Here is a 12,016-nt window from a genome sequence, read left to right on the forward strand (position 1 = left end):
ATTTAGGCAGTTTCGCCTTCTGAGAAATAAGGTTTCCAGACTTATCAAACGAGCAAAATCCGATTTCTTCAAGACAAAATTAGTCAATTGCGGAAATAACAGCAAAGAGCTTTGGAAAATCTTGAAAAATTTGGGAGCTCCCCTTAAAAAAGTTGGTTATACTTTCACAAATATTGGCTTGGTTATAGGCAATTATGTTTGTTTTGATAAAACAAAAGTTGCACAAAGATTTAATCACTTCTTCAGCACAATAGGATCTTCTCTTGTTGACAAACTACCTCCTATGTCAGGTACGTTTGGCATAGACCACGTCAAACATTTTTACCCCAGCAATGGAGTTGTAGAAAACGGTTTCAAACTGTCCGTTGTTAGTGATTCTGTTGTCTATAAGCATCTTTCCTCTCTTGACAGCACTAAATCGACAGGTTTAGACAGTATTCCAGCCAAATTTATCAAAGATGGCGCTGAGCAAATTGCTGCTCCTCTAATTCATGTTATTAATTTATCAATTCATCAACAAGTTGTTCCGAATGATTTAACGATGCGACTCAGGTTCAAAGGTCAATTTTAGCAATTTTTTTTTATTTCAAATTTCGAACCACTGACACGTGGTCTGTCTTTTGGGGAAAGGTGTTGGGTCACATCGTACCGGGAAATTCCTGAAATATTACTAAAATGGCAAACTATCAGCTACACCGCGAGCCATTATTTCCCTTTTGTCTTAACGGTCGCGGATTACCGACCGCGATATCTTTGATAAACACGCAGAGATGATGTATAGGCTTGGCGGTATAGTGCGCATGCGCTAGCTTCAACGTTATGCTCAGCGTTTTGAACTCCGCATGTATCGGTACGGCAAACACGTCGAGCAGACGTAAGCCGGCGTTCGCGCTCCGTACCGTGGAAAAAGCAAGCGAGGTCCACAAAAGCGGACCTGAAAAAGACGACAACGTGCGCAAAGGTCGATTTAAATGTAAAACAGTCCGACTTTGGCTCATACTCCCTGCAATAACGATCAAGAATGCAGTGAAGAGTCAGATTTGGCCGAGGACGCAGACGATAACGGAGACGTGCTCAGTTCAACAACTATGAAAGTATTTGACACGCTGCTTTTCGAACATATTAGGCTATGCTGATTACATACCCGAGTCCAAAAATTAGCCTGAGCGAGATGAAACTTCTGTTAGTTGCGATAATGTTGTCACTCTTGCTGTACATGCTTGGTGTTAGTATCGTGTTCTTTTATATTTTTAAACTCGAGTTTTCTATCGTGCAGTCTTTTCGTTTCTGCTGAGAAACCTTGAACAACACCGTACCCGACATCACGCGACATTTATGTCAAGGAGTTTCCCAAGCCAGTGCAGGAGTTCATACACACATAATGTAGATTCACAAGAGCAAGTTCACCGATCTACTATGCAAATATTTTTTTTATTTCATGCCTTTTCTTTCTTTAAATATAACCCAAAAATTAAATTACGTCAAACGTGAATTGCGAGGGTTCACAAATGATTCTTGTGTGCGTCTTGTCTAAACTTATCAATTACGCGCAGACTCCACAGCTGCTAGCTGGACCTCAACACTGAACGTAAAACAAACCCGGTTCAACTTCTAGAAGTGCTGAAACTAGCAATTTTTGCTATATGAGGTCAGTCATCGAAAGTTTGACTAAAAGTAAAAATCTCCGAAATAATTATGTGTGCGCTGGTAATGGTATTGCGCAAGTCGAGTGACTCCACTGTAGACTAGTCGATACTCTGTCTCTTGGAAGACGCTGTCGATGACAGCCTGCACTGTTCTACGCTACGGCGTGATTATCATTAGTTTGATAAAATCGGTACAAGAACACATATAACACGAGTCAATCTCTCCCGTCGTAACAAAGGGCGACAAGTTTGCAGTGCGGTGCAAAAGCTAAGAAAATACGACAGACATTTTATGTTGTCAAGAGTTACATGTGTTCGTCTCATCTTGAGGTAGGAAAACTAGCAAGTGTCGTCCCGTTCGCACAGTGTCAGCGCTAACATGAACTTGACAATCACTTTTCACAAAGAACATGCATAAATTGCCGATCGCGAGACAGGAAGTAGACAACTTGAGTCAAGAACAAGTGAATGCCCGACGCGATCGCGCGACGACAGCACATAAGTCTCGATCGGATAGACTTTTTTACGCAAGTTTCGACGTCTTCGTCTTGACTGTGAACTCTGGTAACCAGATTGTAACCGTTGAGACAACAGTATACAGTTAATCTACTAGTTAAACGTTCCAAAAATGGATTAAATCGCTAAGTACCCCTCTGTGTTTGTTGTGTAAATACCACCCACTGCTGGCACTAAGCATTTGCCAGTTCAGTGTATAATTTCTTTCTATTTTCACACGATCTGCAATCCTAAATATATTCAAAATTCCCAAAACTGACTCTAAATATTTCAACTTAGTCCTGGTGTAAGAAAATTCGCAGAAAATAGTGCGCGAGTCGGACTTCTTGGTCACAATGTGTGACGCATAGGTCGTTTACACAAATCGTCGATTTTCTCAGTTCCGTTTTTGGCAGTGCGTACATTATTCAAATAAGTATAAGTCGGCGGCGCCTGGACAGACTAGCCTGATTTTTCACCTGTGGACAGTGAATGAATGTATCTGAAAGACCGTGTCTCAGATTTCCGATAAAGGGCCTGGAAGTGAAGATATCCTGACAAACGTGAACAAAGGCCGATAATTTATGCAAAAAACGTCAAGTTGACACTTTGAAGGTGCAATGTGCGAAAACAAAAGCGAATTCAAAAATCCGGGACACGGTTTTTTGCCCAGTATACCCAGCCGTCGATTGCCGTAAACAGATCACTAAGGCCGATTGGAGATTTGTACTTACACTTTTTTGAGTAAAAAAACTAAAAAACACGTGTTTTTGAGTAAAACAGCCGTATGCGCACTGTTTTTAAAAACACTAACAAATTTTCTGAACTCTTCGGTGACCGAGCAGATAAAAAAAGTACCACATGTCGGGTGTGTGACCACGTCTTCTTTGTGAAAATGAGGATTGAAAATAAGTGACAATGAACCTGAGTCGCTACCTTAAAAAATGCCAAAGTTGTCCCAGTTTACAAAGAGAATGACAAAATTTTTGAAGGTAATTATCGGCCAGTATCGATTACAAGCATTGTTTCTAAAGTTCTGGAGAGAATAATTTATGACCAGCTATAGAAGAGCACCTATTAAAAACAACTTACTGTATGAATTTCAATCAGGATTTCGACCAGGGTACTCTACTGATACATGCTTGATTTACATCACTGATCACATTAAGCACCAAATTGACCAGGGTAAACGAACAGGGATGGTGCTTATCGACCTTCAGAAGGCATTTGATACCGTGGATCATACGATTTTATTAGATAAGCTTAAAGCGTTAGGCCCGAGTCACAAAGCTGTTCGTTGGTTCAGTTCTTATCTGACTGGCAAACATCAAGTGGTCAACGTAAATAATCATATGTCATCATTTAATCAGATTAATTGTGGGGTGCCTCAAGGGTCGATACTGGGTCGATTCTGTTTTCAATATATGTTAATGACATGTGTTCTGCTGTAAAGTGTAAACTTCTTTTGTATGCTGATGACTCGGCACTGATGGTCTCTGACAAGGATATTGGTAAAATACAAAACGAACTAAGCTTAGAATTGCAAAGTTTTAATAAATGGTTAGTTTACATCTTGGTAAAACGGAGTCAATTCTTTTGGGCTCGAATCATTTCTTAAAAGAACAGTCTAAGCTGGAAATAGTATGTAACGATACCAATATCATCGCCAAGGATATTGTTAATTATTTGGGTGCCGATCTGGATCAAACAATATCAGGAGAGAGTATGGCCACACAAATAATTCAGAAGGCAAACTTCGTCTTAAGTTTTTGTTTCTCAAACGTCACTTTTTGGACAGGAAAACACGTAAACTTCTTCCCAACAGTCTCATTAATTGTATTTTTGATTATGCCTGTGCCTACTGGTATCAAGGTTTGAAGGTTGTCAGTAAACATAGACTACAAACAACACAAAATAAAATAATAAGGTTTGTTCTAGATATGCGCCCCAGGGAACATATTGAGCCAGCTCACTTTGAAAAACTTGGGTGGCTTTGTGTAGAGCAAAGAGTGTCGTATCTGAAACTAAATCTCATGCATAAAGTAATAAGGGGTCAAGCTCCATCCTACCTAACTTCAAAATTTATTACCAGATAGAATGTACACAATTATAATTCACGTTCTGGCAATAACTCAGTTTTTATCCCAGGAGGAGCAAAATTATTTCAAACAAGTTTTCAGTACTCAGCTTCGCAGTTATGGAATTGCCTTCCACGTAGTATTAGGAATATTGATTCCAATTACGATTTTTAAAAAAAGTTAAAACGCCATTTGCAAGATTCTTATGTCGATCGTGTCAGGAGAGATTTCATTTAATCTTTGGTGTGATTTTCAGAGGGTTTTAGTCCATTTTACTTATTTTTTGGAAGTGCTTGTTTTACTCTCTGTTGTCGGATTTCTCACTTTGAATTTTTTTTTCATTGTTTTGTTAGTCTTCAGACTTTTCTGTGTAATCCATGCACAATTTTGTTCATTTTGTGGTGTTTTATGTATCATTTTGTGCAAAAAAAATAAATAAAAATAAAAATGAAAAAAAAATGTGTTCAGTATGACTATACAACAAGGCAGTTAGATCCTACATTGCCCAGACGATTGCACATCATTATAATGTTCGAATATTTCAACATTTTATTGTTTAGTATTATCAATTGTCTATCATTTTGTAAGCGTTTGTATTTGTTGCCATAACAATGAGGAAGAAAATTTGTTTGAGATATTAGCTATATGGTAACTTTTCAATTGAATATTGTAACAGATGGTGAAAATATGATTTTGATTGGATTTTGGAACGCGTGTTACATTCTTGAATATATTATTCTTTAACAATTTGAATGAATCAGTGACATCTGTTCTTATTTGTGTTGTTAAGAGTGCAAATTTATTTCATTATGTTGCAAATATTTGATGTCAAACTTTGCTGGTTTTTCTTTCTCGTTTCTGTTTAAGACGTTTGGAGCTAATTTGGGATAATTAGATGATGAAGTAATGTCGATTTAATCTGCATATGCTAATGTAACGTTACCTCATCTGCTTTTCTTTTTCAGTTATGCACTTGTTTTTATGAGTAATTTGTAATATCGCAACATTCACCTATAGGGCACCTAACACTTTTGAGAAATTTGAAAAATATAAAAATTCAATTATCCCAAATTAGTTCCAGTCGCGTTGTTCGGAATTTGAAAGTATGTTCAAAGTACTTAATAAACACAAACCATGCATAATACTCTGCATTATGAAAACATAAATTTTAATAAGAATCAAGAGGCTTGTGAAGACATATCAGACATTCAGCAACCGCACACGCATAGCGTACCGGCATCTGCTAGATGTAAGTTTGATGGTGTCAACTGCTTGTGAAAATGGTGAGGCGAATCTATGCAATCATTGGACCGGCTTCCATGATACTAACGATAGCTCTGGTACAACTGTCCAAGAAACATCATGCCAATATGAGCAAAGGGAAAACTGAGGGGAGCATCTCCCTTAAGTTGCAGAGACCTTTCGAAGAGATTTATAATGACAGTCCTGGCTGTAAGTATGCGGCATCTAATATATATATATATATATATATATATATATATATATATACATATATATATATATATATACGGCTAGTTTTCAATTGGATTCGAACCCAAAACATACGGCATCAGTCGCCTAACTGAGAGGCCACAGAGAGAACCGCTCGGCTAAATCTCCACGTAAGAGTGGTTAATATATATATATATATATATATATATATATATATATATATATATATATATATATATATATATATATATGATTGCAGGATGCATGAAACTTAAGTAATAGATTTCATTACTTTGTACTTGAAGTAATTTGTTTATATATTGTATACCCTGGCACGTCGAATCGTTGTTGATATTCGGCATCTATTCCAATTCCTACAAATTTTAACTTAAAAGACGATCTCGCAATAAGGGTGACTCAACTCAACAATGAGGGTGACTATTAATAAACAAATAAATAAACAAATAGCATACCAATAAATCATGTTATGCAAATTTTAATTAAACTGCAACAAAATTATAATGCATCAGTTGCAAACTCGCTTGTATGTCTCCTACCGTAATCGGATAGAACAATGACAATAAGAGCTAATATGATTGAACCTGAGAGAAATTGATGCAGTGATGAGCTTTTTGTTTGACGCAGAAGGGCTTTTCAAGACAGATGAATTGCTATGCATGCTTCTGAGGGAAGGAGACTGTTGATCGTGAGTAATGAAGCCTGACCATCGATACATATCGATTACAAAGCTCACAAAACAATAGTGAGAAACAACTCCAACAAACACAGTTTATTGGTTCTCCTTTGAATCATGGTCTTGTCCTAGGGTCTCTGTCTGTTTCATGGTTTCAAGATGGTAATTACACTCGGTGCATTTCACAAGAGGTACCCATAAGATACTGGTTTATATGACTTTGAATTGCATCGAATTGAATTGAATTGAATTGAATTGAACGCCAAAATACGCAGGGCCTAAAACGGAAAACTTGCAGTGTGTTTAATTCAACTGGTCCACTCAGTCACCACTGCCAACTAATGCCCATAGCACAGAAAGAAGCACCTAATCCGCACATTCTTTTGGTGATATACTAATGATTTTCACGCCATATCGCGTGATGTTGACCGAGTGATTTGATTCCTTGATAGGGCAACACGGTAGGCAAATGGGCATGTAATTAAATGGACAAGCAGCAGTGTTTGGTAAACGAACCAGAGGTTGCAATCAGCGTGTTAAGTAAAGAGAGAGGAGACCGTTGATAGAAACACACGGAGGGACTCTGGTGGGAAATGCTTGTCTTTATTGAAAATATCACAGATGTTATAAAGATGTCATTAAAACAATGTGTGGATTTTGTGCTTGTGCCTGTGTCCATAGTAAAGAGTACTATTATATAGAATGTTTCCACCATTTATACGGTTTGAATTGGTTAAGGTTTATCTACATCTGAAAGCTACGGGAGACATATACCTCATATCCTTCCCTTAAAGAAATATGTGCATTCTGTTTTAAATATTTCATAATGCGGACATCCTATGTAAGTATCGAACCATTTGCTAAGTTATATTGGATAGTCCTACACGAAGCATACACAGTTCTTCATCAGCCGGCTACTTCTCTGTCAATACAAGCAAATCATCAGAGATGATTTCTACGTATGGCATCAACTAATATTATTACTAATGTCAAGGATGGTGATTCTTTCTTTATTATTTCTTGTAACATCAAAATCACCTTAGGCTGAGTATGTGAATAATATATGGTGCAACGCTTAACTCACGTATTGAAGGTCAGTAAACTGGCTCAGATATGAATAAAAGACCATAGGTCTTTTCATTCTTCGCATTATGCCATCTAAATACTGCAACAAAAATCCACATGTAAAAGTCGAGGGGATTTTCTCCTTTTTGCTGCTTGATACCAAATAATTAATTTAGTCAGACAACTCAAGTTGCATAAAAATGATCAAGCTCAGCCGAAATACTTTTTATTTACAGACGTTCATAATCTATTTACTGAAAAACTCTCTGTAAAATACGATTCAGGGTCAAATGATTGCTCGGTGAAATTTGCTCCCTCCGAAACTTTTCCATTGGTGACATTAATTAGTCCACCGGGTGCGGGAAATACTTGGACACGCCATCTCATTGAACAAGCAACTGGATTCTACACCGGCTCTGTATATAATAATAAGAAAATGTACATGGGAGGTAAGTTATTTGTTTTGGTGAGTTATTATTGTATGTCCTTCGCTTGTGTTAAAATTATAAAGCCAAGATCACCACAAAATTATTCTTCACCTGTACGGTCGTTTGTAACAATAACTTTATAATAAGTATATAACCAATATAAAGATTACATTTTTAAAAGATTTTAAAAAAAGATAATGCTTAAAACGCTTCCTCCAATTGTTAATAAAACGAAAACCTTGTCAATGCTGCCATCATAACAAAAGCTCCTTCTTCACATGACAAGTTAGTGAACTTTAAGCTCTTCATTTATCCATATATAATTTTTACTTCATATATACTTTTAAAGTGTTCACAAAGTAGTTTTATATGTTTATATATATATATATATATATATATATATATATTATATATATATATATATATATATATTAATATATATATGAGGGCACATTGCATACATTTTGTGTATATATATATATACAGTACATATTCAGTATATATTATATATTCAGTATATATTATATATATATATATATATATATATATATATATATATATATATATATATATATATATTGATTTTCTTAGGTCTTCTCGGCGAGTATGAAAACTTTATGAATGGCAACACTTTAACGGTCAAAGTCCATAGCGCCAGACGTCTAGCAAGAGTTTGTAAAGCAGCAATTCTCATACTTCGCAACCCAATAGACGTTGCTATCGCGGAGAGAAATAGGAGACTTACCCATGGCCATGTGCACCAGGCTACGTGGAATAAAGACTCACATATGTCCAAAGGTAAACATTACAAACCAACCTATCCGTGTGTTACCCGTTTGAGGCAGCCTGCCATTCCTTAATGAAACTTAAAACCTTCCCCTTTTGCTGTAATCAATAATAATTCAAATTGCACAATGTAAATCGGTAGATCAGATCATCTTTCGATGAAAAAGCAAATATTCGACGTTCGCATAAAACATTTAGAATTGTATATTCTTCAAAAGTTTAAAGTGGACCTCCGACCAAACCAGTCGCTGAACCTCGACTGAATGTATACCTTGGCAATGAAAGCACTCAATAATACCTCTGTCTGTTAAACATCTGTCTATAAGTAATTTTGGAAGAGTTTCCTTCGCATAATACCATGGCTTAATTCTCTTACCTATATACAGTTCTTTTTATCCTACATTTTCGCAGTCAAGTTTCAAACCAAAACATGTACGTATACGTGGAACTACAAGATACGAGAGATTAAAATTAAATTTGTTATCGTTTTCGATGGTGTTACATATTTGAGCACTTCAAGCGGATTCAGCAGCGACTCTTAATGCTATTATTGTTCCTGGCAGGCATTTTAATCAGTGGTCAAAACAGCTGACATTGGTACCTTATTCATAGTTTGCATCGTTTGTGTTTCTGCAAGAATTCAGTTTTGCAGCATTACCACCACAAATAAGTTTGGGCAAAAGTCACATTTTTCAAAATGTTAGCTATGATGTATCCCTGTCTCTGTTGCTTGCACCACAACGCAACTATTTGAGGACTGGTGCATAAGTTTTCCATTATTTCTCCTCATACTATTACATAGGACGTTTATCTTATGTTGCAGACTGGCACCGATTCGTGAACTTGACGTTTGTAGACTATGAGCGCATTGTGACCGACTTTTTGCGTTTGCAAGTTCCAACTCTGGTTGTTCACTACGAAAACATGAAAGACGATACCCTGAGAGAAGTGAAGCGGATTGTCAAATTTCTGAACATGACAATGAACGAGAAGAGAGAATTGTGTGTGGTTAACAATGCGGAAGGTAATTTTCACCGACAAAAGGGTGACATAGAATTACCTTACAGGGCATTTACTGACGAAATGAAATGCCACGCTTCAGCACTAATGAAAAAGATATCGAGGCTCATAGCCGAGAAAGGACATCAACCGTTGCCATGCTCACAGGATAACCCGGTTTCCGAATGTTATTTGGCGATAAAAGCTCTATATTCCGTAACTCCTTGCACATAGATGTGGTTGCTCATGGTGGACTTTGAGTGTTTTAGGGAATTAAAATAATCGCAATCATACCAATCCATAATCCAATAACACTGGGTCAGAATTCGTAAGAAAATAGTTGTAAACAGCACAGAACAGACAGTAACTAGACAGTACACAAACAAAGTCAAATTCATGAAAGAAAGACATATGGACCTCTGGCCAAAAGATCAAGAAGTGATGTCAGGTGTTTCGAAAATAGTAAGCGCATCCTGCCCCACATGTGGCACCCGCCATATATCAATCTGTAAGTCATATAGGTAGTGATCACTAACTAAGGCCCAATGTCACCGATGCCATCAGCGATCACTTGTCGAAGAGAGATATTGTATTTATCTACCAGCTTGCAATACACTGCCAAAAAAGCGTTTGAATGTAGAGACAAGTCTTGCTCTGGTGTAACCTTGATTTAACAGTTTGTAAGAGAGATGGCCATGTCTCTCTACAAAATCACCATATGAACTGCATGCTCTTGCATATCGAATAAGCTGGGAAATGTATACCCCATGAGCTGGTGAGTTACAACGGGGTATTCAAGACATAGACTTGCAATGTATTTTCTCTTTCAAAGTACGATAGTTTGTTAGGTGTATTTTTGCAAGGCATGCGTTTTCAACACTTCAACATTTTTTAACCGAGCTTCATCTTATTGTTTTTACTGCAGCGTGTTGCAATATTTAGAAATATATAGTCGGCAGATAATAAATTGTAACCATCTCCCCTAAGAACTAACGGTGCCTTTCTGTTATAAGTTTTGTTATTCTCTTCTGTAATCCGTAAGAAAGATTTTTAAAAGGTGATATTAGAATATTATGAATATATATATATATATATAATATATATATATATATATATATATATATATATATATTATATATATATATATATAACCGGGAACCGGGAGGGCACATTGTATACATTTTGTTATATATATATATATATATATATATATATATATATATATATATATATATATAAAATGTATATGTATGTATGTACTAAAACGAAAGTGTATTTCAATACACTTTTTAATGAGATACCAGGAGAATACTTAGTTCATTACTGAAGTAAAAACTGAAAATAAATCATCAAAATGTTGCAGATATTTTTGCAGTAACTGTAACTGCTGTGTCTCAGAATGAACCGGAATGAAAGGAACAGGTCGTTAGTTCATCATTGGAATTTTGTTGACAGCAGTAAACTCTTCAGTTGACCTTCAAATGACCACCGCTTTGAAAACTCACTGATCCATGGATCCATAATTGACAAATCAGGCCAGTCATGCTTGTGTGCAGGCTATGTTGAAAAGGTGAAATATGTTTTCTGATGTGATGTATGGAACAGGACTGGCAGTGTTTTCACCAACATTTTCACACCATATTGTTCAACTTTCAACATTTTTTCGATCAATAAACATGCGTAAATGTGGCCTCTGTTGTATCTATGGAAAAATATATGAATTTATACCTGACATCATTTTAAGACGAACACATACTAAAAGAAGAGTGCTGACGATAAATATGTTTGGTTTTACACAGTGGGTAAGGCGGTTCAATCGGGCCGGGGTGGGCCGGCAAATTCTCCCTCTGCATCAATCATAATAAGTAAATCCCCTAACTATTGCACCAAAATATTAATGACCATCCTTTTAAGATGACAAAAAATTCGTGACCCCCCTCCCCATTGCCTGAGTAAAGCTGCATTCACTAACAACTATTACAAGGTAAAACGTGGCCGATATAGTGGGAGTGGGAGTCTATTGAACAGACTATTTACACTTTTCTCGTAAAAACATTTCCCATATAAATAAGCTATATCTGATGTACATCAAAATATGTTTGTAAACTCATGTAAGTGTACTTTGCTTGAAGTAGCTGGTAAAAGGTGCATGTGTACTCATAATTTTTTTTTTGGGGGGGGGGATTTCATTGATTCACTATACATGAAAGTCTATGAGAAAACTATGAATAATATTTTTTTCAGTATAAAACAAGCAATATCTGTGCATTTATAGATGTTTGTGAAATGATATAAATGTACTTGATTGGAAGAGGGCGTTTACAACTTTTACGTGTACAAGAAATGTGATGTTTGGAATTTCACCGAAAATGT

At 36.3% G+C, this 12,016-nt stretch overlaps 1 long non-coding RNA gene across 1 annotated transcript; it reads left to right on the plus strand.

Moving 5' to 3' along the window:
* Positions 1–5,438: 5,438 nt before the first annotated feature.
* LOC139148685 (uncharacterized) lies at positions 5,439–9,649 on the plus strand. The gene is made up of 4 exons (XR_011555967.1): positions 5,439–5,671; positions 7,715–7,879; positions 8,450–8,656; positions 9,468–9,649. It is a non-coding gene; the product is annotated as an uncharacterized lncRNA (long non-coding RNA).
* The last annotated feature ends 2,367 nt before the right edge of the window (positions 9,650–12,016 follow it).

The sequence above is a fragment of the Ptychodera flava genome, chromosome 13, assembly GCF_041260155.1.
Source record: "Ptychodera flava strain L36383 chromosome 13, AS_Pfla_20210202, whole genome shotgun sequence".
Taxonomy (NCBI): domain Eukaryota; kingdom Metazoa; phylum Hemichordata; class Enteropneusta; family Ptychoderidae; genus Ptychodera; species Ptychodera flava.